The following is a 23203-nucleotide window of genomic DNA, read 5'->3' on the forward strand; positions in this document are numbered from 1 at the left end:
TATGATCCTATGTTTATATTTCAATATGTTGTTAAGAGACTGTGGTGTTGTTATCATCTTTTTGTGTGTGCCAGTCCTGGGACTTGAATATAGGGTCTGGATACTGTCCCTGAGTGTTTGTAGTCATGACTAACGCTCTATCACTTGAGCCACTGCTAAGCTGGACACCAGTGGTTTACACCTGTAATCCTCACCATACAAATCATTCTGAGAACATGGTCATGGAGAACCCTGTGCTACCATGATCCCATCTCTTCACCAAGAATGCTATATATAGGTTTGTATAATATTTCTAGACATATGTGACATGGGTAGCTGCAATGAAATCACATATGAAGTTCACATTTAGAAACTTTATATGAGATTGGTTTTTAAAACTCATTTAGAAGGTAGAATTAATGTGTTTCTATTGACCTCTAAACCTCAAATGAGTCTATTATTATTACCAAAATCATAGAGCTGTAATGTATAAAACAGAAGTAAAATATAGAATGTATCTACAAGCAAGCAGAAACACATTATAATCTCCTATTTATACTTTATTTACCCCTGAAGTTCCATAATTATCTTTAAGGCTGAATAATTAATTCAAGTGTCCAAACATCAGTATACAGACTTTCCTTTTGTTCTCCCTTCAAAGATCTACTACAATGTGATTAAGATTATCTATACTTAAACCCAAAATTGTGCATACTGTATATATAAATAATTGGATGATTTAATAATTTGATCACAAATTTGGCAGTATAAGTGTCCTGTATCTTTTATGTTTATATAGAAATTATCCCCAGGTAAGCTGTGATGAATTATCCATCTGATGACATATATTATTATTGGTCATTTCAGTGGAATGTAACCATTCTGAGTTTATAGGCAGTAATTAGCATTTCAGTGAATTACTATAGTTAGATATTTCATATTGCTGAAATAAGTGTTAGAATGGGAAAGTGGTATTTAAAAAAGTTTGTAGATTCTATGTAAGATTTTGTAGCAAATTATATAGCCAGCTCATTTGGACTCTTTCCTTCTTAAATATATTCACTATGTATATGTATTGTGTTTTATATATTTCATAGTCTTGAATTGCCAAATAACTGAGAGGTAAAGAACAGAAAATATAGCCAACTCAGGAAAAGGCCTGTGAATTGATTAAAAGAGTACAAAAGTTGTTCTTATGTTCATAACTTAGCCTCCACTTTTACCAAGGAATACAAAATGGATAATTCATTGAAAAATTCAGTAGTTTTGTATGAATTGGTTTTTTTGGGGCGGGGGTCCAGTCGTGGGGCCTGAACTCTGGGCCTGGGCACTTCCCCTCAGCTCTTCAGCTTAAGGCTAGTGCTCTACCACTTGAGCCACAGCACCACTTCTGGCTTTTTTCTTTTTGCTTATGTGGTGCTGAGGAATCGAACCCAGGGCCTCAGGCATGCAAGGCAAGCACTCTACCACTGAGCCACCTTCCCAGCCCAGTTTGTATGAATGTTATACCTACATGGCATCTTCTTCCTTTCTTTCACATATAGTTTTATGGCTATCCCCCAAATTAAGTAAGATCCTACATTTTAGCTTTTTGTAGGATTCTGTGTCCATTACCATTAAGATTTGGAACATTTAAAAGCAGAACATACTTTTGGACTCATCCATTTATTTTCTGAGAAGTGAAGACAATTTATAAAGCAATAAGAATTGCTTTGCTAATATGTTAATTTACCTGATTTGTAATGTGGAACAAAAGGAGGAAGGAAGTTTTATTGAATTAAACTTTCCAGTACACAGTTGCTTAAAAAATAGTTACGTAGCCAGTGGTAATAGCATGGAAGACATGCTTACATCTGAAAAGTATTACATAATCTCTTCTTGTTTGTTCTCATAGAATGGTTTGCAAAATGAGCTTGTGTAATAAGGTTGAAGGTTCTGCCTAGAAGCAAACATTTCAGAAATTACTTTAGCCAGTTCCTTTTGTGTAAGCACATGAAAGTGTCCATGTGGGCTTTTGCACAAGTGCACACAGTGATTTGTACATCCCTTCCACAAAAGATTGGAGGTAAAGCATAGGATACCATTTCTCCTTGGGAAAAAGCCACATCAGATTATAGTTAACAGGTCAAGTGGTGGGTAATTCTCTCTTCATCTTATGATTCTTTTGAAACCTTAAATGTCAAAAGTAGGATCCTGGAAGTTTTAATTTTTACTGAGATAAACATATTCCTTTGTGTGTTGAAAAAATTCTAATAGAAAAAGCAAGCTTGTAGTAAAGTTTGCTATATAATTTATAAAGATAAAAAACTTGATCATATTTTACACTTAGAAACTAAATTTTTTAAATACTTACTTATCAGAATTAGAAAATTATAGGAATCAAAACTCAAGGATAGGCTATGGCTGGCTTCCTTCATTTCTAATTTATATAGATCAGATATCCTTTTGTTTCCAACAAGACTTAGCCAAGACTTGCCTAATGGCCTAATATGAGCCTAACACTTTTGTAGAGAGGAATCAGCACAGAAATAGATTTTAGATGTTGAGAGTAAAGGCATTGCTTAAAATCTCTAACAGAATATATCCTACTTATTTTATTTGAAACAACATAAACACTAAGATGCGTGGAAAAGGCAATTTGTTATGTATAACAGGCCAGCCCACTTACTTTAAGATTTTTTTGGTTGGTCTCGGGGCTTGAACTCTGGAACTGGGTGCTGTCCCTTAGCTCTTCAGCTCAAGGTAAGTGCTCTACCACTTGAGCCACAGCACCACTTCTGAGTGGTTTATTGGAAATAAGAGTCTCACGGTCTTTCCTGCCTGGGCTGTCTGAACCGCGATCCTCAGATCTCAGCCTCCTGAATAGCTAGGATTACAGGTGTGAGCTACGGATGCCCGGCTTAACATAAAATCTTAATAAAAAAAATCTTAAAGTAAGTGGGCTGGCCTGTTATACATAACAAATTGCCTTTTCCCTCTTCTTGCCTTCTAGCTTCTAGAAGCCACTTGCATTTCTTGGCTCAGGGCCATATGCTGTTAAGCAAGCAATGGCCATTGTCTCGTAGTTCATGTTTGTGTTTCTGCCTCTCTGCCTCTCTCTTCCACTTCTAGAGATTCTTATGATAACTTTGGGTCTACTAGGGTAATCTAAAATAATTTCCTTTCTCAAGTTCAGCAGACTAGGAACTACTTAATCCCATCCAAACCTATAATTTCCCTTTTGTAAGATAACAGTCACCAGCTCCATGAGATAGACCATTAGGGGTTATTATTTTTGCTTACCGTATGAGTGTATCTGTCACTAAGGAAACACCTGAGGAATGTTAGCTTTGCTGTTCTTAATCTAAGAATAAAGCCTTTCCTTGAGTATTTGCTGTTGTTTAGGTAAGAAGATGCCAGCTAATGCCTTCGAAACTCTGGCCAGCCCACAGCCATAGCATACTGTTTCAACACCTTGTACAAACAGTACTTATGGCATGCTGACTATAAATCTGAAAAGTAAAGAGCAAGTGACTATATCTGAACTAGATTCCCAAGTTTTGTAATTTTCTCATATTCTGCTTCCTCTACACCTCTTCTTTTCTTGGAGATATGTTACTATTGTGGTATGAGCTTACTCCTGTGCAGCTGTCACAGCTGTCACCGTCTACTGGAACTGGGGTGTAACCTTTCTGTCATGCTCACAGCACTGGAAGTCCAGCTGTGAGGTAGACACGTGTTCCATGTGTCTCTGAACACATCTCTGGAATGCAAATGGCCCTATTTATGTCAAGCTATTTCTTTTGGTTGGCCAGCTACAAGGAAGGCCTTCCTTTTTTCCATCATGTGTCTGTGATTATTTGGAGTCAAATGCCCCTTGTACTCCCAAACACTCTCATAGTAGACTTTGTCAGTAAAGACTAGTCTTTGTCAGTGGTACTATCCAAGTCTGAACTCTTTGTTCAAACTATAGACGTAGTGGCCTCCTGTCTTCTGCTTTTCTTCCTTCACTGATTTGTACATCACCCCTGGAAGACTGTTTTCTCCTTTCTATTTTTTCTGCTTGAATTAGTCTTTCTGCTTTGTATTAATTAAGTCTTTGTCAGTATGCTAAAGGGCACAAAGGATTATTTTGAAGCTGCCATCATATTCTAGTCACTGTATTTACACATTTGCATACATTATTTCATTGAATTCTAATTCAGTAGCTTGAGGGGTAGATGCTATGTCTCCTTTTCACTAGTGATGCTGAAGTAAGGAGGCCAGGTCTGGCTAGCACCATATTGTCCACATGGTGGGTGGTAGAATCGGGCATTTTGTCTTCATGCTGGGGGAAGGAATCGCCCCCCCCCCCATCACTTGCCTCCCAGGTAATAGGCGTGCCTGTACCCCTGGAGGCAGGGGCAGGCACTTGGCTGATAGGTTGCTGAATCTGTCAGTCTAGAGCCTGGGACTGGGAATTTTCCTGAGGATCTGCCCCTTGTGCCGACCTATTTAGGCACCAACCAGCCTAGCCGCGGGGACTCCATGCCACCTGTGTCACTGTGATCATGTCCTGTGTCCTGTCTCCTGGCCTGTCTTCAGTTATCATCGTGTCCCAATTCAGCTCTCCATTGGAGCTGAATTGGCTTGTTGGGATTGTTCTTGTTATTTCTTTCCTCTTTAGCATGTTTTCTAGCTGTGTTATGTGTATTTGCATGCTGCAGGCCTTTGTAACAACTGGCGGCCTGCAGCCTGTTAACTGTATAATAAAGACTCTAATATTCTGTATTTTAAAGTGTGGCTTCTGGGATGATTTACCTTACAACAATGCAACTGAGGCATAAAAGCTAAGTGCCATAGAAAGGATTTAAACTCAACTAAATCTGATTTCAAAGCCTTTAGTTTTCCCTCTCCAGTGAAAGCTCTGTCATTTGACATTGATTTTCAGGTAGGCATTTTATCAAGCCTTGCTTGAGTTCATGTTAATTGGGGCAAGTCTTCCGGTATCTAGTGACAAATTATGGCTTGCTCGCTTGCTATTGGTTTTTGTGGGCAGCTAAAGGCTAAGTGTACTCTTTTTATCAAAGATCTAGTACTGGTCAAACATCTTTTCTGGTGATTTGCACATTAATACGGGTACATTACTCTTTTTGTTGTTGTTGTTGTTTTTTAATGAGAAGGCAGTGAGAAGAGGAAATAATTTTTCAGGTGTGTCTAAGCCATAGTAAACTAGAATTCTTAATCCAAACAAATCTATTGTTTTTCCACTAGCAGTGAAGCCTAATCAACCCCAGTGACAAGCCAAAATATACTTTACTTCTTTGAAAGAAACATTCACAAAGAAAACCAAAACCAGTTTAGCAACTTTGCAAGTAAGTGGAAAAAGATCTCTATAAATAAAGCTTCCCTTTGTACTTCTCTGCTCCTGTTGGGTTTGGAATGCTGCTGGATTTATATTCTCCTACTATGAACTCCTAGGCATAGTAACATGAATTTTAGTTTTAACTAAATGCATTAGTTCTAGCTGGATACATTGTCTTATTTTAATAGTCTACTTAATAGTCTAACTTTGATATACCTTAAGGATTAGGTAAATCATAAATTCTTTGGACTTCCCTCTACCTTTCCATTTTATCCTCTAGTGTTTGATTTGTGTTTGCTTTATTTACGAGAGAAAAATTCAAACTAGGTAATCTTAATCTGAAGGCTTCTTACTGGGATTTGATACGTTTTCTTGCTCACGACTTTTAAAAAGTCAAAGCAAATACCAGATCACAAAGAAGATAAATTTTGGAAACTCTTTTTATTCCTAGTAGCTTTGAACTCCTGAATCTTATGTAGATGCTAAGAGAAGTTGCAAGAAATAGCCTTAGCAATATAAGAAAATATGAAATAGTGTTATTTCTTTTGGAAGAAAAATGCAAATTAAATTAATAAATAAATACCATTCAGATTTTCATGTAATTGTGAAAGTGGATCATGGCAGAAATAGGCCTTATGCCAAGAATGCCACATCTTTCTTGAGCCATTATTGAATCCATTGTCAAAATCTGGATGCTGAAATTAATTATAAAAATACCATATCAAGGTTAAATTTATTGAAGTCTGAAAGCTGTACTGTGTGTCTGAACTGTGGGGCTGGGAAGGTGGCTCAGTGGTAGAGCTCTTACCTTGCATGCATAAGGCCCTGGGTTCGATTCCTCAGCACCACATAAGCAAAAAGAAAAAAGCCGGAAGTGGTGCTGTAGCTCAAGTGGTAGAGTGCTAGCCTTGAGCTGAAGAGCTGAGGGACAGCGCCCAGGCCCAGAGTTCAGGCCCCACAACTGGACCGCCCCCCCCCTCCAAAATAAAGAAGATTATCTATACTTAAAGGTTACATTATTTAGGTAGTTTGGGATAAAGAACCATGATGTGTATAATAGTAAATATGTGTGTGCTAGTATGTATATTTACAAATATATAAGTAGAAAGAGACTGATGTCTATGTGTGAGAGAGAACACAAATGTAAAGCAAACAAGATGAAATATTAATAGTAATTTTTATCTAGGCAAGATGATTATGAGACTATATTTTTCTGAAGCAATTATCAGTTCATACCTATGAGCAGAAGAATCTTAAATCTAAATTTCCAACCCAGAAAATTCTCATAGGCTCCAGACCCATAACTCCTAACTATTCTATATCCATTACGATCTTCCACAGGTATTTAAAAACCAACCTATCTGAAGCTGGTTTTACAATTTCCCTCATTAAAACCTGACTTGCTTGCAGTTTTTTCTGGTACAAAGCTATAGATTCTTTTTTTTTTCTTCAAATTCTTTATTGTGATTAAGTGATTACATAATTTCCCAAATTTCACAGTATTGAGGGATAGTGATGCTTAGTTAAATTCACAAACACATTCTAACTTTCATGGACAAATTGTCTATCGTGGTCTATAACATTTATGAGTTCTATGAGCTTTGCAATATAGTTATTTCTTCCACATTGGGTGATATGTACATTCCTTTTATTTTGCATAGCATCAGCTGTTCCCTCTTTCCCACTTGTTCCCTCCCTCCCATCGCTGCCATTTAGTTGCTTAGTTTATTTTGATCAACGTCCAGTGCAGTTGATGGGTCCCACTGTTGTAGGTTTTTCCCTGATTCCCTCTAGTTCTGTGTCGTCCTCCTGGTTTCCCTCCAGTGTGCACATATATACCATATATGTGATCAGCAGCGTGGGGCTATTTAGTAGTTATTCGACCAGAGCTCTCAGGAACACTGATTCAATGGGTCAAGAAATCTAAACTGTTCTACCTGTAATTCTTTTTGATCTAGACCCATCTTTTACTGCCTTCTAATATTACCTGACTTCATATATCTCATAGGGAATACTTACCAACTCATAATAGTTCCGCGTCATTCAGAATGTTTCCTTTCTAATCCATGTCCTGAATAGCAACTCATTTCTAAATTTCAAGTCTTATCTTGCTAATGCTCTGCTTAAAGTCCAATTGTGTCCTTGTTGCCCTGAGATGAAGGTTCAAATTATTAATTAAAAAATTTTAAAGCCTGTGAAGGCTACAGTTCTTTTTTATTTTTAAATTCTCTTTCCTCTTCACAAATACCTTATCTTTTCTCCTGCCATACTCAGTCAACTTGGCGTTTGGACCATGTTTGTTCCTGTGACTAGAGTACTTTCTTTTTACCCCTACTCACAACTACTTTCTCAACAAACAATCTCATTTACCTGACTTCTTCCTCCGTCCTCATTTAGAGGCTATTAGTCTAAGAAACATTCATGACATCCCGTCTGATCAAACTAGCAATTAAAAGTAAATTTAAAACTGTAAAGTAACTATGAATATTTGTTAAAGTAGCATAACATATTATGTATTATGCGTTCAGTCAGTATGGTTTTAATTTGAGTTGTTCTAATGATTTTCTATGTGACTGGAGAACACAAACTGGACTACAACTTAAGGAAAAGAAAGGAGGATGGGGACAAATGTCAGTGGAAAGAAACCCTCTTCATTCATTGTAGGTGTCCTTAGGATTAATGGGCTAAGATTGAATAGATAGAGCCTAAAGAACCAGAAGCAATGTTAAAAATGTAACTACAGGTGTAGTGAAGCAAGCATTTGTCCCACTCAAATGAGCATTGTGAGTCAGACAGCCTTGTCTTTTCTTTTCCCTCTGTCCTTTCCCACCTGTCTACTTTTGTCTACAGTTTCAAAATTAAATCAGCCAACAGTTTGGTCCTCTTGCAGCTGTTAGGTGGTAATGAAGAGTGCCTTTGCCTTTGAACTACAATAGTGACATTTGTCAAACTTTTGCTTATAAAAATGCATCCTTTGGACAGACCTGGTAGCTCACACCTATAGTCCTATTTATTTAGGAGGCTGAGATCTGAGGGCTGCAGTTTGAAAGCAGCATGGGCAGGAAACTTCATGAGACTCTTATCTCCGGTTAGCCACCAAAAGAAAAAAAGCTAGATGTGGAGCTGTGTCTTAAGTGTTAGAGCACTAGCCTTAAGTAAAAAAGTTCAGAGATGGCGTGCAGGCCTCGAGTTCAAGCCCCAGGACTAGCACCTAAAAAAATAAATACATAAACACATAAATACATACATGCATACAACTTTATTTTCACATCGAGTTCTAGTTAGATAGTCAAATAGACCAAATAACGAAATAAAATATTGAAAATGTTAAATAATTCATTCTATTTTTCAAGAGAAATTTCTTGTTTGCTTGTTTGAACTACAGTCTTGAACAATGTTCTCAAATTATACCTATTCTGTTTTCTTATTAATTGTTCTCCAATTATTTCATATTTTCCCCTTTTATTTTTATATATTTTAGCTTTATTTTCTCTGGCATGCTATCCATTATCTTAAGGACTGACTCCCTTTTCTTAGAAAACATATTCTTTTAGAATATTCTTTTAGCGAGGACTGGTGGCTCATGCTAGTAAGCCTAGCTTCTCAGGTGGCAGACACCTGAGAATGGAGGTTCAAAGCCAGCTTGGGCTAGAAAGTCCATGAGACTCTTATCTCTGAACTCCCAGGAAACTGGAAGTAGCACTGTGGCTCAGAATAATAGAACACTAGCCTTGAATGTAAAGAAAAAAGCTCAGGGACAGTACCCAGGCTCCACAACTGAGAAAAATAAAAAAAAATATTTTTTGAGTTTATGAAAATAACATGGGCTGGGAAGGTGGCTCAGAGGGAGAGGGCTTGCCTTGCATGCATGAGGCCCTGGGTTCGATTCCTCAGCACCACATAAGAAAAAAGAAAAAAGCCTGAAGTGGCACTGTGGCTCAAATTGGAGAGCGCTAGCCTTGAGCTGAAGAGCTGAGAGACAGCGCCCAGGCCCAGAGTTCAGGCCCCACAACTGGACCTAAAAAAATAAAATAATAATAATAATAACATGAACAATAATATAGGAAATAAACTGGCAAAGGAAAGTTAAAATGAAGCCTTATTATTTGTGTGCCATGCAGTTTCATTATGTTAAAAAAATTAAACACTTCCAAAACACATTGATATAAGTATGTTTGTCAGGTAATTTTTTAGAGTATAGAGAGCTACATGTATATTGCATAACTTGTTGTATATGTGACCATCATCCATTTTCTTCTCTATTTTAGAAGCTGTCAATCAAGCTCAAATATTATTCCTCATTATGATCTGAAAGGTTTTTTTCCTTACTTCATTTCTTTTGTCCATCTCTTGTGTGATAATTTTGAATTTTAAAATCAAATAGTTAAAAATTGTTATTGAGTTGATCATAATCTTTCTTTAATTGTGAATAATGTGGTACTAATATGATTTAACTTGACAATAGAAGGTAGTATGTGAAATACCTACATATAGTTTCTTCTTAAATTTAAGAATTATATTTTTGTTTGAGAAACTAATTAATTTTTTTTCAGGTCTTAAGTTCTAGGTTTTGTTTTCTAATGTATTGTCATTGTATAATTTGACACTTTTAAGGATGTTAAAACCTAAGAATTCATGACATTATATTTGTAGTCTTTTGTTATTCTAGACTATACTTCCAAGTCTCCAGGATTCAACTTTGGACCTCGTACCTTGGTTTTTTTTCAGTAGATGTTTGTATAATTCTCTGATTGAATTTAAACAAATGTTATAAGAGATAGCTTAATGGAAAGAATTACTGTTCATGTGAAAATAGCTTTCACAAAACTGAATTAAATTTATGGATGTAGAAATAAAAAATTAATGTTTTAATACATGACTTATAACTTAATAGTAAAATACCTCAATACAGCTTTCCCAAGGTAATATTTAAGTAATACCTAATTGTTATTTAATGTATATATATATATATGTCAGTGAAAAAGTGCATTTTTCAGGTATTAAAACTATAAATTAATTTGAAAATAAATTTTAGGTGCACTCATAGAACATTTAATAACTATCATATATTTCTCATAAGAAAATGAGGCAAATGCAGTTTAACACATTTCTTTTCAAGCAAGATGATGGTGGCTCACTTCTGTCACTCTAGCTATTCAGAAGCTGAGATCTGACAGATTTCAGTCTAAATCCAGTCTGGGCATAAATGTTTGTGAGACTTCTCCAAAATAGCAAAAGAGAAATACTGAAGGTGTGGTTCAAGTGGTAGAATGCCACCCAAGCAAGCAAGCAAACCAGAGGAGCTGAAGGTCTTGAGTTAAAATTCATGGAAAAAAATCTCACACACACACACACACACACACACACACACACACACACACACACACACCACAAAATACACACACACACACACACACACACACACACACACACACAAACACACACACACACACACGTAACTACTACACTTCCCTTTTCTTGTTGTTTCTTTGTGCTGGTCCTGGGGCTTAAAATCAGGGCCTGAGCACTGTCCCTGAGGTTTTGTGCTCGAGACTAGGGTTCTATCATTAGTTTTACAGTTCCACTTTTTGGTAGTTAATTGGAGATGAAAGGCTCGGGGACTTTCCTACCTGGGCTGGCTTCAAACCATGGTCCTCAGATCTCCATTTCTAATAGCAGAAAGTGTATGATATCTGTTTTTGTAAGTTGTGTTCATTTCCCCTGACTTGATGATCTCCAGTTCCATACCATATTCAGCAAATGACACAACCTCATTGTTCTTTATGGCTGAATAAAACTCCACTGTGTATATATACCACATTCATCATCCATGTGTTGAAGGGCAGCTAATCTGATTGATGCCATAACTTGGCTATTTTGAACAATGCCATGAAAACCATGGGAATGTAAGTAGTATTCTTATAGGAAGTTGATTCTATAGTAATTGACTCTGCCATAAGAAAAGCATTGACTGGTACTGCCTAGGGAAAGTATGAGGCATAGTAGCTGCTTAGTACAGCTTGCCAAGGAATGTCAGAGGAAGAACAGGATGGAAAATGTGCCTCCTAGTAACCTGAGAAAATTTCCCCAGCACTTTAAAGGACTTTTTCTTTAGTCACAAAGTATGTTCACAAGTGAAAAAGAGAAGGAAATAAAAGAGTCTGGACTATGAATGATGGTTGAACCATCATTATAACTCCAGTGCTTAGTAGCTTCGATTCATGACAGCTCAATAAACAGCATTAATTTTTACTATATGCTACTTGGTCTGGTTTGGTCACCAGCTTAAAACTCTTTTATTCAATTTAAGCACAAAGCAACTTTGTGAATATATATGATTTATGAAACCTGACACTCTTGAAATACCCTATAATATCACTTCAAATTTCTTTTAGGGGTCACTTCTAAATTCCCACTCTATTCACCAACAAATAGAAAAAAAAATCTTGATAACCTTTCTCACATATCCAAGCGCCATATTTTCTATGAGCCAGGGAGGATTGCTGTTTCTCTGAGAACTCTTTCAGAGCTGGGAGTGTTCATCATTCAATATCTTGAGCACATTTGTTGTTCCATTTGCACTGCTTCTTTGAGGGAAGGCCTTCTTCTAGTCTTCTGCAGCAAACATTTTGAGGAGAATGCATCCAGCAAGTAAAAGTAAAATGCCCATCTCTGGTAAAAGTTATAACTGTGCTATTGTAATGTGATATTAGCAAAAATACTTTTATAATCATACTTGTTAACAAAGAACAACTATAATTAGGAAGGCTATTTCTAATTCCAAAATTACTAAGTCATAGAGAGATATTTCTTTCCATCAAATTTTTGTTTGCAGATCTGTCTTCATTGGCTTAAAACAAACAGGAACATAGAAAGATAGAGAGGAGCTGGATACTGGTGGCTCACGCCTGTAATCCTAGCTACTCAAGAGGCTGAGATCAGAGGATTACGATTCAAAGCCAGTCTAGGCAGGAAAGTCTGTGAGACTCTTACCTCCAATAAACCACCAGAAAACTGCAAGTGGTGCTGTGGCTCAAATGGTAAATCACTTACCTTGAGATGAAGAGCTGAGGGACAGCGCCCAAGCCCAGAGTTCAAGCCCCACGACAGACCAAAAAAAAAAAAAAAATAGGTAGAGAGGGTCTGGAGGAGAGAGGAGATGAGAGCCAAAAAGGAAGGAAGGAGGGTAGGTTAGTCTAATTGGAATAAACTCAAGCTGATGTATTTAGTCAGTTATCAGGCTCTTTATAATAAACCAACAACCAGTCATGATTGGTTGTAATCCCAGCTCTAACAGGGAACAGCAAGAGGATCATGAGTTCAAAGTCATACTGAACTACATAGTGAGTCTTGTTTCAAATATCCAAGGACTGGGATCATTTCTTAGTGGTAGGACATTTGCCTAAGATGCATAAGACTGTTTTGAGTTTAATCATAGGTGTGGCAGATACATACAGACAGGTAGACAGACTGACAGACTAATAAACCTGGATATTGAGTCAAGGTCAAAAAGTCACATCTTTAGGTTGTCTGGTGTGATAATAGACATAGGATAATAAATTATTAAACTACAAAGTAATTAAGAACAAAAACAATAGGAGCTATGGAAGCAATGGTATTCTTGACACTTTACAAAATTCTTAAATCAGAGCCTTTTAGCATCCTGCTTCCAAAATGGATGAACAGCAATATTCATCCCTGTTCATTGGATATGTAATGGATAGCTCTACCCAAAATTGAAAGATGACTTGAATTGATGTTACCAAATCTTGAAGAAAAAAAACCCAATTTAGATGACAAATTAGGTAAGTTTATTTCTTATCAAATTCCTAATGAAAGCAAATGACAAAATTTTTGGAACTGTGGATATTATATAGACATTGCACACATATATAGATAGATAAATAGTTATATATATTTACTTACATAGGTATTTGTGATATGAATCACAGGTATATTTGATGTGTGTCTGTATAGCAGTGTGTGTATGTGTATGACTTTGAAGCTCTCTTACTCATATTGTAAAACACTACACAAATACAGGTAGCATTACCATCTTTGTAAATCGATATAAATATGTGACTCACATTTGCTTATGTTTTCTTTAGAGTTGTGTTGTTTGTGTGTGTTTATTTTGTTCTTATAGAAGTCTTACTTTAAACAAGAGATAATTCATTCTTGCTTTTTACTTCTCAAGAGTCTCAAAAGTCTGTTGCTATGATAAATTATTTGAAATTGAACATCAAGCCCTCTTCAAATTTTTGCCCGCTCATTTTGCTTAGCATATAAAGCCAAGGAAACATTCTGTGCATAGAAAGCTCAGCAAAACTTGAGAATAAAATCTCCCAGGACAATTGTGTATCTAACAAAAGAATATTAGTGGATGTACTTTGTAAATTATGAAAACACTGAACATATGTACGGTGGTTACATTTGCGTTACTTTAATGTGGTAGGATGATATCTAGTATTAAACTAAGGCATTCATATCACTAAGGAAAGAATCGAAGTTAATATCTAAGCATATGTTAAAACAGAGTGCCAGGAATTTAACTAGAACATTTACACAGCATTCACAAGGAATTCTGTTGAAAATCCTTGATAGTAATGAGGTTTGAATTAAGGGCTTCTTACTTGCTAGATAGATGCCGTACCATAGGAGAAACCCCTCTAGCTCATTAGGTTTTGGCTATTATTGAGATAGGGTCTCCATTTTTTACCAGGCCAATATGGACTATAGAAATGCTATTACACTTCTGCCCCAGCTAGAATGATAGATATGCACCACCATGCCCAACTTTTTCTGTTGAGATGGAGTCTCACAGTCTTTTTTCTCTTGGCCTTGAACCACAGTCCTCCTTATTTTATCCTCCTGAGTAGGTGAGAGTACAGACATGACCTATCATACCTGTTTGATTGCTGTAACTTTCAAAGGTATCAAGAGAAAAGTTACAAGTGATTGCAAATTCAGCTCTTTAAAGAAGATAAGACACTATAAATTTTCACTTGGGAATGGATCATATTGCCAATGTTTACATTTCCTTATCAAGATCAGGTTGACTTACTCATTTATTTTACCATTAAGTGAAAATCTTATTATAGAGCTTCAAAACTTGCCAGACTATGAGCTCTGTATCACATGAAAATCTGGGTATGATTACTTTAACATAGAGATCATTTTTTTTAATTTAATTTTATTTTATTTGTGAACATACTGTACAGAGGAGTTACAATTACATGGGCAGGATAATGCGTACATTTCTTACCAAGCATTGCAGCCTCCTCCTTTGTTTACCCTTCACCTCCCTTCCCAGCCTCCCCCCTCCCCCCATCCCAATCCTTCTCCTTCTCCCCCCCTCCCCCCCACCGACGTTGTAAAGCTGGTTTTGGACATGACAACTTGTACTTCTCATTGTTGCAACAGGTCCACCTGTATCCTTAAACAACTGGTTTTTCCCCATCTCCTCCACAAGTTATACTGACATCAAATATAGTGAAAGCAGGGGTTATACTGTGGGGGAGGGACATACAAAGCAACAAAGAGATAATCTTATAAATGCATTAGAAACACATGCATGAAAGAAAAAAACATTAAAATACACATCTAAGGGTTCATTTTCCTGACATCACATTATCTGACCTTTTCCGCTTGACTCATACATATACTAGATATTACAAATAAGGGAAACCATGGGACCTATGTTTCTTTGGGCCTGGCTTACTTCACTTAATATAATTTTTTCCAAGTTTTTCCATTTCCTAACAAATGGTGCAATGTCATTCTTTCTGATGGAGGCATAGAATTCCATTGTGTATATATACCACATTTTCTTGATCCATTCATCTACTGAGGGGCATCTGGGTTGGTTCCATATCTTAGCTATGGTAAATAATGCTGCAATAAACATAGTTGTGCTGGTAGCTTTAGTGTGGTCTTGTTTGTAAACATTTGGGTAAATGCCCAAAAGTGGGATTGCTGGGTCATAGGGGAGTTCTATGTGAAGTCTTTTGAGGAACCTCCATACTGCTTTCCAAAGTGGTTGAACAAGTTTACATTCGCACCAACAATGAAGTAAAGTTACTTACTGTCCACATCCCCTCCAGAATCTGTTGTTAGAGTTCTTGATTTTTGCCGTTCTAACTGGAGTGAGGTGATATCTCAATGTTGTTTTGATTTGCATTTCTTTTATGGCTTGGGATGTTGAACATTTCTTCATGTGTCTATTGGCCATCCTTCTTTCTTCTTCAGAGAAGTTTCTCTTTAAGTCTTTCACCCACTTATTTATTGGGCAGTTGTTTCTTTGAGGATTTGTTGTTGGGGGGTTTAATTTTTTGAGTTCCAAGTATATTTTAGATATGAGACCCTTGTCCGTTGTATGGCTAGTAAAGATCTTCTCCCAATCGGTGGGCTTTCTATTGATCTTGCTAGCTATGTCATTTGCCCTGCAGAAGCTCTGCAACTTTATGTAATCCCATTTGTCCAACCTTTCTTTGATTTGTTGTGCTTCCGGGTCTCTATTCAGAAAATTTCGGCCTGAGCCAAGGAGACCTAGGGTTTCTCCTATTCCATCCTGTAATGTTTTCAGAGTGTCTGCTTTGAGTTCAAGGTCTTTGATCCATTTGGAGTTGATTCTGGTGCAGGGTGATATATAAGGATCTAGCTTAAGTTTTCTACATGTAGTTAACCAACTTTGCCAGCACCATTTACTGAAGAGGTTGTCTTTCTTCCATTCTATTGTTTTAGCTCCCTTATCGAAGATTATAGGTCTGTAGGTTCATTTCTGGGTTTTCAATTCTATTCCATTGGTCCTGAGGTCTGTTCTTATGCCAATACCAAGCTGTTTTGATTACTATGGCTTTATAGTAGAGTTTGAAGTTTGGTATTGATATTCCTCCAGCAGTGTTCTTTCCATTGAGGAGCGTTTTTGCTATTCGGGGTCTTTTATTGTTCCATATGAATTTTTGGATTGCTTCTTCTATTTCCTTGAAGAATGAGGTTGGAATTTTGATAGGAATTGCGTTGAATTTGTAGATAGCCTTGGGAAGTATTGCCATTTTCAAGATGTTAATCTTTCCAATCCAGGAGCATGGGAGGTTTTGCCATTTTTTAAGTTCTGTGTTGATTTCCTTTTTTAAGATTTTAAAGTTTTCATCATAGAGGGCCTTCACTTCTTTAGTTAAGTTAATTCCTAGGTATTTTATTTTTTGTGGGGCTATTACAAATGGAGTTGCTTTCCTAATTTCAGCCACACTTTTCTCATTGTTGGCATACAGAAAAGCCATTGATTTGGGGGGGTTAATTTTATAACCCACTACTTTGCCAAAGTTTTGAATCAGCTTAATTTGGGAGTGGAGTCTATGGGATTCTTTAAATACAAGATCATGTCATAGAGATCATTTTTGTGGGCCGTTGGAGATATAAATTTTATTTTTGAGTAATGGTTGCTATTTCTTCACAGTGCATTTTTTTTATTTGCCCCTAAAGCCCACCTGTTTGGGCATCTCCTAGTTCTTAGACTTGCAAAGATCTTTATCTATAGAGTTAACACGTCAGCCAATTTACCTGTTATATGACCAACACATGAATATGAAATGTGCGAGCTGTTACCTCAGCCCCCAAATTAAACACAGTAAGGCAATATGAATATATTCATTACATTGCTAATGAAAGTTCTCTTAAAAATATGACAATAGGAGAGAGTAGAGAGAAACAGCCACAAAATCTCCAGAATTCTGAAATTGAAGGATATGAACAGAAAGTCAGACACAGATGGACGATTGGTACCATTTGCTTCCCAGAGCTAACTGGGAAAATGGAGTAAAAAGCACTTTATCCAGTTACTAAGAATTCAACACTGTGGCAGGTGTGGATTCTCAACTGGCACTAATAAGGGGTCTAAGGAAGAAAATAGCTATCATATGCATGTTAACTTCCTCATGATGATCCAGTTGGAGACTTTATGAGGAAAAGCTAACTTAGGTTCTGATCATGGCCAGTGGCATTTAAATCTCTGTTAAAAATAAATAAAGCACCAGTCTGGTTAGTAACCAGCTTATCAAATGCACCACCTGCCCATCCTATTAGGACTATAAAATAGAAATTTGTTCAAGGTAGCTATGCCATTTGTTTGCTTTATGATAAAAAGCTGCACAGAGATTGAGTTCTGCTATCTCACTTCATTATAGACTTTGCAGGGTCAACTTAGCAACGTATCATGCTAAGTGTGCTAGCACTATTTGCACAGTGTTCACTGAGCCAAGAATAAGCTCACAGTCCCGGAGCAGGTACAGTGAGTTGCCTGTGTGCAGAAACAGAAGCTTCTGAGTCTTACACACTGCCACCCAGGGTCAGGGACTGGGCTGGGCGGGAGGAGAGGCCACTCTCCCAGGAAGGAAGTGTTAGGTTACTCAGGGAAGGGAAGCACATAACCCCAAATTCCACTCTCCAGTCTGCCGAGCAAAGCAGTGTATTTCTGGCTGAGCAGGGCTTGAAGAGAAGACTGCAGAAATGTTCTGCTCACGTAAAGGTATGTATAAATACTCTCACCTTTGTACAAGGCTCCTTGGAAAGTCTGGTCAGGCAGAATGCAGAAGAATTGTTTTGTGTTACCTTTTAAATATCTAGATGAGTTATATGGATCTGTTATGACTAGGGAACTGGAAGTTCCATTAGTTATGGTCAAGAGAAAAGGCATATTTCATGGGAAGGCATGAAGGGAGTGATTTCTATCAAAATTCTAAACCTAAAATTCTAAACAAATTACATTCTGTATGTCATTATTTCCTTATGATTTGTTACTGCTGTTAATTATGATTCTATATGGAAAGTACCTCAGAAATAGATTCAGACCGTGATTTGAATCCTTTCCACATCCAAAGACCATTTTTTAACAAATCAAGGTGATGTCTTTTTTCATTCACTCATACTAAAATTTCCATATTGCCTTATCTTTTCCCTGACTTATAAAAACATATACAATGAGAATCATGATAGTGATGAACTCACATGCTCTTGCCTTTATCACCCCTATATTCTGGGTTTCAAATACTGGCTATTCATTGTATTTAGGCTCTCCTAAACCATTTTCTTCCACAGTTGCTTCTATGCCTTTGTTTCCCCTTAGTGCTTTATTACTTTAATTTCTCTGGGCTTTGGAGAAAGGTGGAGAAAAATAGACAAGAGTTTTTTCCTCCTTTTTGTATTCTTTTCAAGTTTTGGTCAAACAAATGCAAATGACATTGTCATCGACAGATCGATCTATATTTTTAAATGGAAGGAATAAAGCTTTAAAAAGAACGGAGGCATGTAAATAACCTCTGGTGGTTAATGGCATGCAGTCGATGGAATTCATTATTGACGTTTGGAAATGAAATTGCTCAGCATTATTATTTATTTATAGTTTTGGCTTTCACAAGAAATAATCACCATTAACTAGTTAGTTTTTCCTTGATCACAAATAATCATGTGACAGTGTCAGAATGTATAATATAGCTTTCCACTTAGCCATGATCCTAATGATAGGGCAGGGTGTTATCTCTAGTAATACATTTATGAACATTATAAGCAGCTAAAAAGCTGAACTTGGGGGATAATTTCAGAAAAACATATTTTTCACATCATGGAGCAATTTTTTATGAGGTTCCATCTGCAGAAATGTTTTTAATTACCAATACATAATTTCATTTTTCTACGTCAGTGCACAAACACTATGATGATAAGCCTAATAGATAAAGAATTCCACGTAAAATATTTAAGTAGTTTCAGCATGAACAACTCTTTAATTTCCATCACAAGTTCAAAAGCTTTTAAATCTCTGGGGAGGTTGATAACCAGTCATGTCAAATTTTAATTTTTAAGTAATACCAAATAATCATCTTATACTTAGTTCAACTCTGAAAATTATTATGTCTTAATAACTTTAAAATACACATAAATGAGGAAAAATCTTCAGTATTAGACATGGAAAGATGAATGGTAAAAAAATGTATGGAACTTTGATATTTAAAGGTGGCATTTTCATATACAGGACATGTACATTGTCTAAGATCAGGAGAATTCCAGCAGAAATATTTTGGCTAATTTTGAAATTTAGAAGCTTATTTTCCCATTAGCTTCTTCTGCCCATTCTTCCAGCCTCTTCTTCACAACGTCCCCCCCCTTCCTCAGCTGCTTGCTCTTCTTTTCTTCTCTCCTCATGATTCTTCCTATTCCCCAGATACCTGTATACTCAGACTTTTTTTCATGAGAGGGTCTCTTTCCTTCAGTAGTGGTCATCACTGTGAAACTGAAGAATAGCAATTAATATTTCATATCTTGCACTTAAGTATCTTAATCTAGAGTGTGCATTGCACTACTCAACCTAAACACTTAATAAGTCCTTATTGATTATCTAGTAAGGTCATATTATGACTGATTTTGAGACTTTTCATGCCCCCACCCCCTGATTCTAAGATCTGTCTTTTTAAGCTTTTTGACATTTGCAAATCTGAGAGCATTTTGAGAGGAATGGTGTCCTGTGATTTAATTGACAGGGATTTGGGATTTGTTTTATCTTGTTTCTTTTTTTTTTTCTTTTTGGTAGTGTTGAGATCAAAGCCAGAGACTCACACACATTGCTTAACACCCTCTCCATTCAGAAAGCTTTTCTTTCATCGTTTGGCGTTACATAGTCAGTGGGGTCTTGGTTGGATGAAGTCGAGCAGTAAAAATAGAGACAGACAAACTGTTACTTGTACAATAAGTTAACATCTGCACACTTCACACTCATACTTCACAGGAGGATTCCTTGTTTTTTCTTCAATGGATTTATCTGTGGCCAGTTTGGTTTCTTTTCACTGCTTTGCCTCACCCTGGGTCCCCAGAGTCTACCTGTTCTTGGGCAAAACTTCTTGACTAAGCATACTGGAAAATACACAGAGATGGTTATTAGTAATGTAATCACCAGCATTCAACTGAAATGAAATGCAAGGGTTTAAGATTTTGAAACTAGGGGGAGGTGGGAGGCTGGGAAGGGATGTGAAGGGTAAACAAAGGAGGAGGCTGCAATGCTTGGTAAGAAATGTACGCATTAACCTTCCCATGTAATTGTAACTCCTCTGTACAGTATGTTCACAAATAAAATAAAATTAAATTTAAAAAAAAGATTTTGAAACTAAAAACCATTAAGTTCAAATTATGGTTTTGCCCCTTTAATTTATGTGTCAAGCAATCTGCCAATTAGTCTCAAACTTCTAATTATGTATCTAAAGAACAAAATTAATATAAACAATTTCTTCATCACAGAACTGTTAGGATAGCTTATGAAAACTGGGGTGCCAGTAAAAGTAATGAACATGTCATGTATATGAGAATACTATGGAGCTCAAGTATTCGTGTTAAACCCCAACATGAAGGCTGAGTGTGAGTAAAATGCTCACAATAGGAAAGAGATATTACATAATTTGCTCTAGCTGATGAATGTAAACGACATTTTTAATTACCACTCAAAATGATTACATGATTCATTAGTTATCTGAATGAAAACAGGAGAAATGTAAAACATATCTTCAGTGGGCTTCCTGTACACCAGAATTCTGAATCTCAGAGCTGAATGCATGCCAGTGTCTAAGAGCTTCTATCCTTTATTGAATTAGCAGCCCACAGCTTTGTCATTAAAAAAATAAATGTCATTAAAAACTGAAAAGGTTTACTTAGATTCTCCAGTTCCTTTTCTGTCTTTGTTCCTTCCAATTTGTGTTTGTTTTATTGAAGTTTGAACTCAGAACTTTACTAGTCAGACACTCTACCACCTGAGCCACACATGCAGTCTTTTCTTCTGTTTATGAAACAGCACTGGTACATTTAAGAGAGGATTTTGCAGCACTAAAATTTTTTAGATCAAGGCGCACACTTAGGGGTAAGTCTACTAAGATAGGCTTTATTCTGATGACTATGAGAGTCATTTGTGACAAAGTTTTATGTGACTTCTTACTTACGAGGAGAAAACACTGGAGAAGCATTGGCAACAGTTAGTATTCTTTGTGTGTTTGTTTTAGTTGCTGGCTCCAACCAGCCAGACCATACCTTCTTATTTGTTGGGTCCTCTGTTATCCATAAGGTGTTAAAATGAAATAACATTATTATGACAACATCTTCTCTCCCAAAGGAATCATTTCAGGTACAGAAATAACACATGTCATATTCATTGTAATTTTGAGAAGGCTCTAGTTTCTGCCTCTAGATATTCCTGGGAGGGAAATGATAAAAGATTCCTAAATGAGATCAATCACATATTTCTTTTTGTAACCTTTTCCTTCCATCAAGACATCTTTCAATGTTTTCAGGTTGTAATATCATTTTACAACTTGCCAGTCCAGTTCATAAAAGAGCATAAGTGGGGGAGAATAATGAAAGGAGTGACATTGATCAACGCATTGTTCTTATAAACTGATTTGTTGAATGGTTACTCCTTTGTAAAACTACCTACAGATAATAAAAATAAATATATATATATAAGGAGTCAGTCTTTTCTCACAAAAATTAACAATAAAACAAACATAGGACATATGTGTCTTCAAGTGTTCTGTGATACCTTTTATTGTACTGACTTTCAGTAACAAAATAGTAATAAACAATATTTTATTGTATTCAAAATACAGGGTACTTTGATGTTACTTAAAAGAGTGTTGCCAAATATAAATCTCCTTGCGATAGTGGCTATAAGATACCAAACTCTTCCTTTAAGGGTAAACATTTAATGGCTCTGTTTTGAAGGGTAGGAAAACTTTCAAGAAGCAAAGGAAAAGAAGGAAGTCCTATTTTAAGGCATGTGCAGGTGGAAAGCGGAACTGACAATGAGGAAACTCTTAGCCATTGTTAGGAAGGCCTATCCTCTCTTCAGCTTTATTTGCCAGTGGAAAGTCTTTCACTATCATTTAAGTTACTTTATTTCTCAAAAATTATGACCCTAACAAGAACATTTTCACATTGAATAATATCCTGGGATTGAAAAATAATTTCCCATTTAGTTTATTAACAGCAAACACTTAATTTGTACTATAGTAAGTGCTCTTCATAAATTAACTCATCAACATATTAGCACAATTTTGAACAATGTAGTATTCATATAGTAAGTCATATTAGAATTGCAGTTAATAGATGCACCATTTTTTTAGTTGTTTAGAGCAAAGACAGTGTGGTCTTCCAGACTTTGTTGTTACTCTTTCATCTCTCATCAGAGATTCTGTTTTGTTTACTCTCTTCTCAGAATAACTTAGTATCAGTACAGCTCTGCAGTGAGTCTTCCTAGGTTCCGACACCATCATCTCCCCACTACATTGTACCTCTGCCTTATGTCATCTATCCCCTTCCTCCTCCCTTCCTCCCTTCCTCCCTTCTTCCCTTCCTCCTTTCCTCCCTTCCCCCTACCCCCCCCCTCTCTCTCTCTCATTCACACACACACATACACATACCACTTTTCAGTAAGGCAGATGGAAGCCTGTGGTCAAAACACAATCTCTTTGTGCCACTTCTTCACCCAAACTCATTCTTCCTATCACTCTTTGAGTAAAACCCAATCTAAAATCCTAATTTATAATCTGTAATATTCTACCTGACCAACCCTGCAACCTGCAATACACATGTGTGTGCATTGCACACACACATAAATAGGTTATTTTCTATCATCTCCCCCTCATGATTTCACACCTTCCACATTAGCCTTTTTGCTATTTCTTGAACAACCTAAACCTGTTCCTTTCTCAAGGCATTTGTACTAGTTTTTTTCTCCTTTTTCCCCCCTCTAAGATTCTTTCCATACACATGAGCATGGTACCCTGTCTTTCTTCCTTCAGATCATCATTGACAAGTTGTCTAAATATCTAAAATGTCAAATATCCTGCCCTGGCACCTCAACAATTCATA

At 36.6% G+C, this 23203-nt stretch overlaps 1 protein-coding gene and 1 long non-coding RNA gene across 3 annotated transcripts in view; one reads left to right on the top strand and one right to left on the bottom strand.

Annotated features, from left to right (window-relative positions):
• The window catches only part of Oxr1 (oxidation resistance 1), a 362919-nt gene that overhangs the window by 240015 nt on the left and 99701 nt on the right, over window positions 1-23203 (top strand). The gene's annotated exons all lie outside the window — the stretch shown is intronic.
• LOC138805937 (uncharacterized) overlaps window positions 19058-23203 on the bottom strand; it is a 39956-nt gene continuing 35810 nt past the window's right edge. Inside the window, exon 3 of the long non-coding RNA XR_011365685.1 lies at window positions 19058-19586. This is a non-coding gene — a long non-coding RNA (uncharacterized lncRNA). The remainder of the gene's footprint in view (window positions 19587-23203) is intronic.

The sequence above is a fragment of the Dipodomys merriami genome, unplaced genomic scaffold (assembly GCF_024711535.1).
Source record: "Dipodomys merriami isolate MVZ:Mamm:240054 unplaced genomic scaffold, mDipMer1.0.p SCAF_4, whole genome shotgun sequence".
Lineage (NCBI taxonomy): Eukaryota > Metazoa > Chordata > Mammalia > Rodentia > Heteromyidae > Dipodomys > Dipodomys merriami.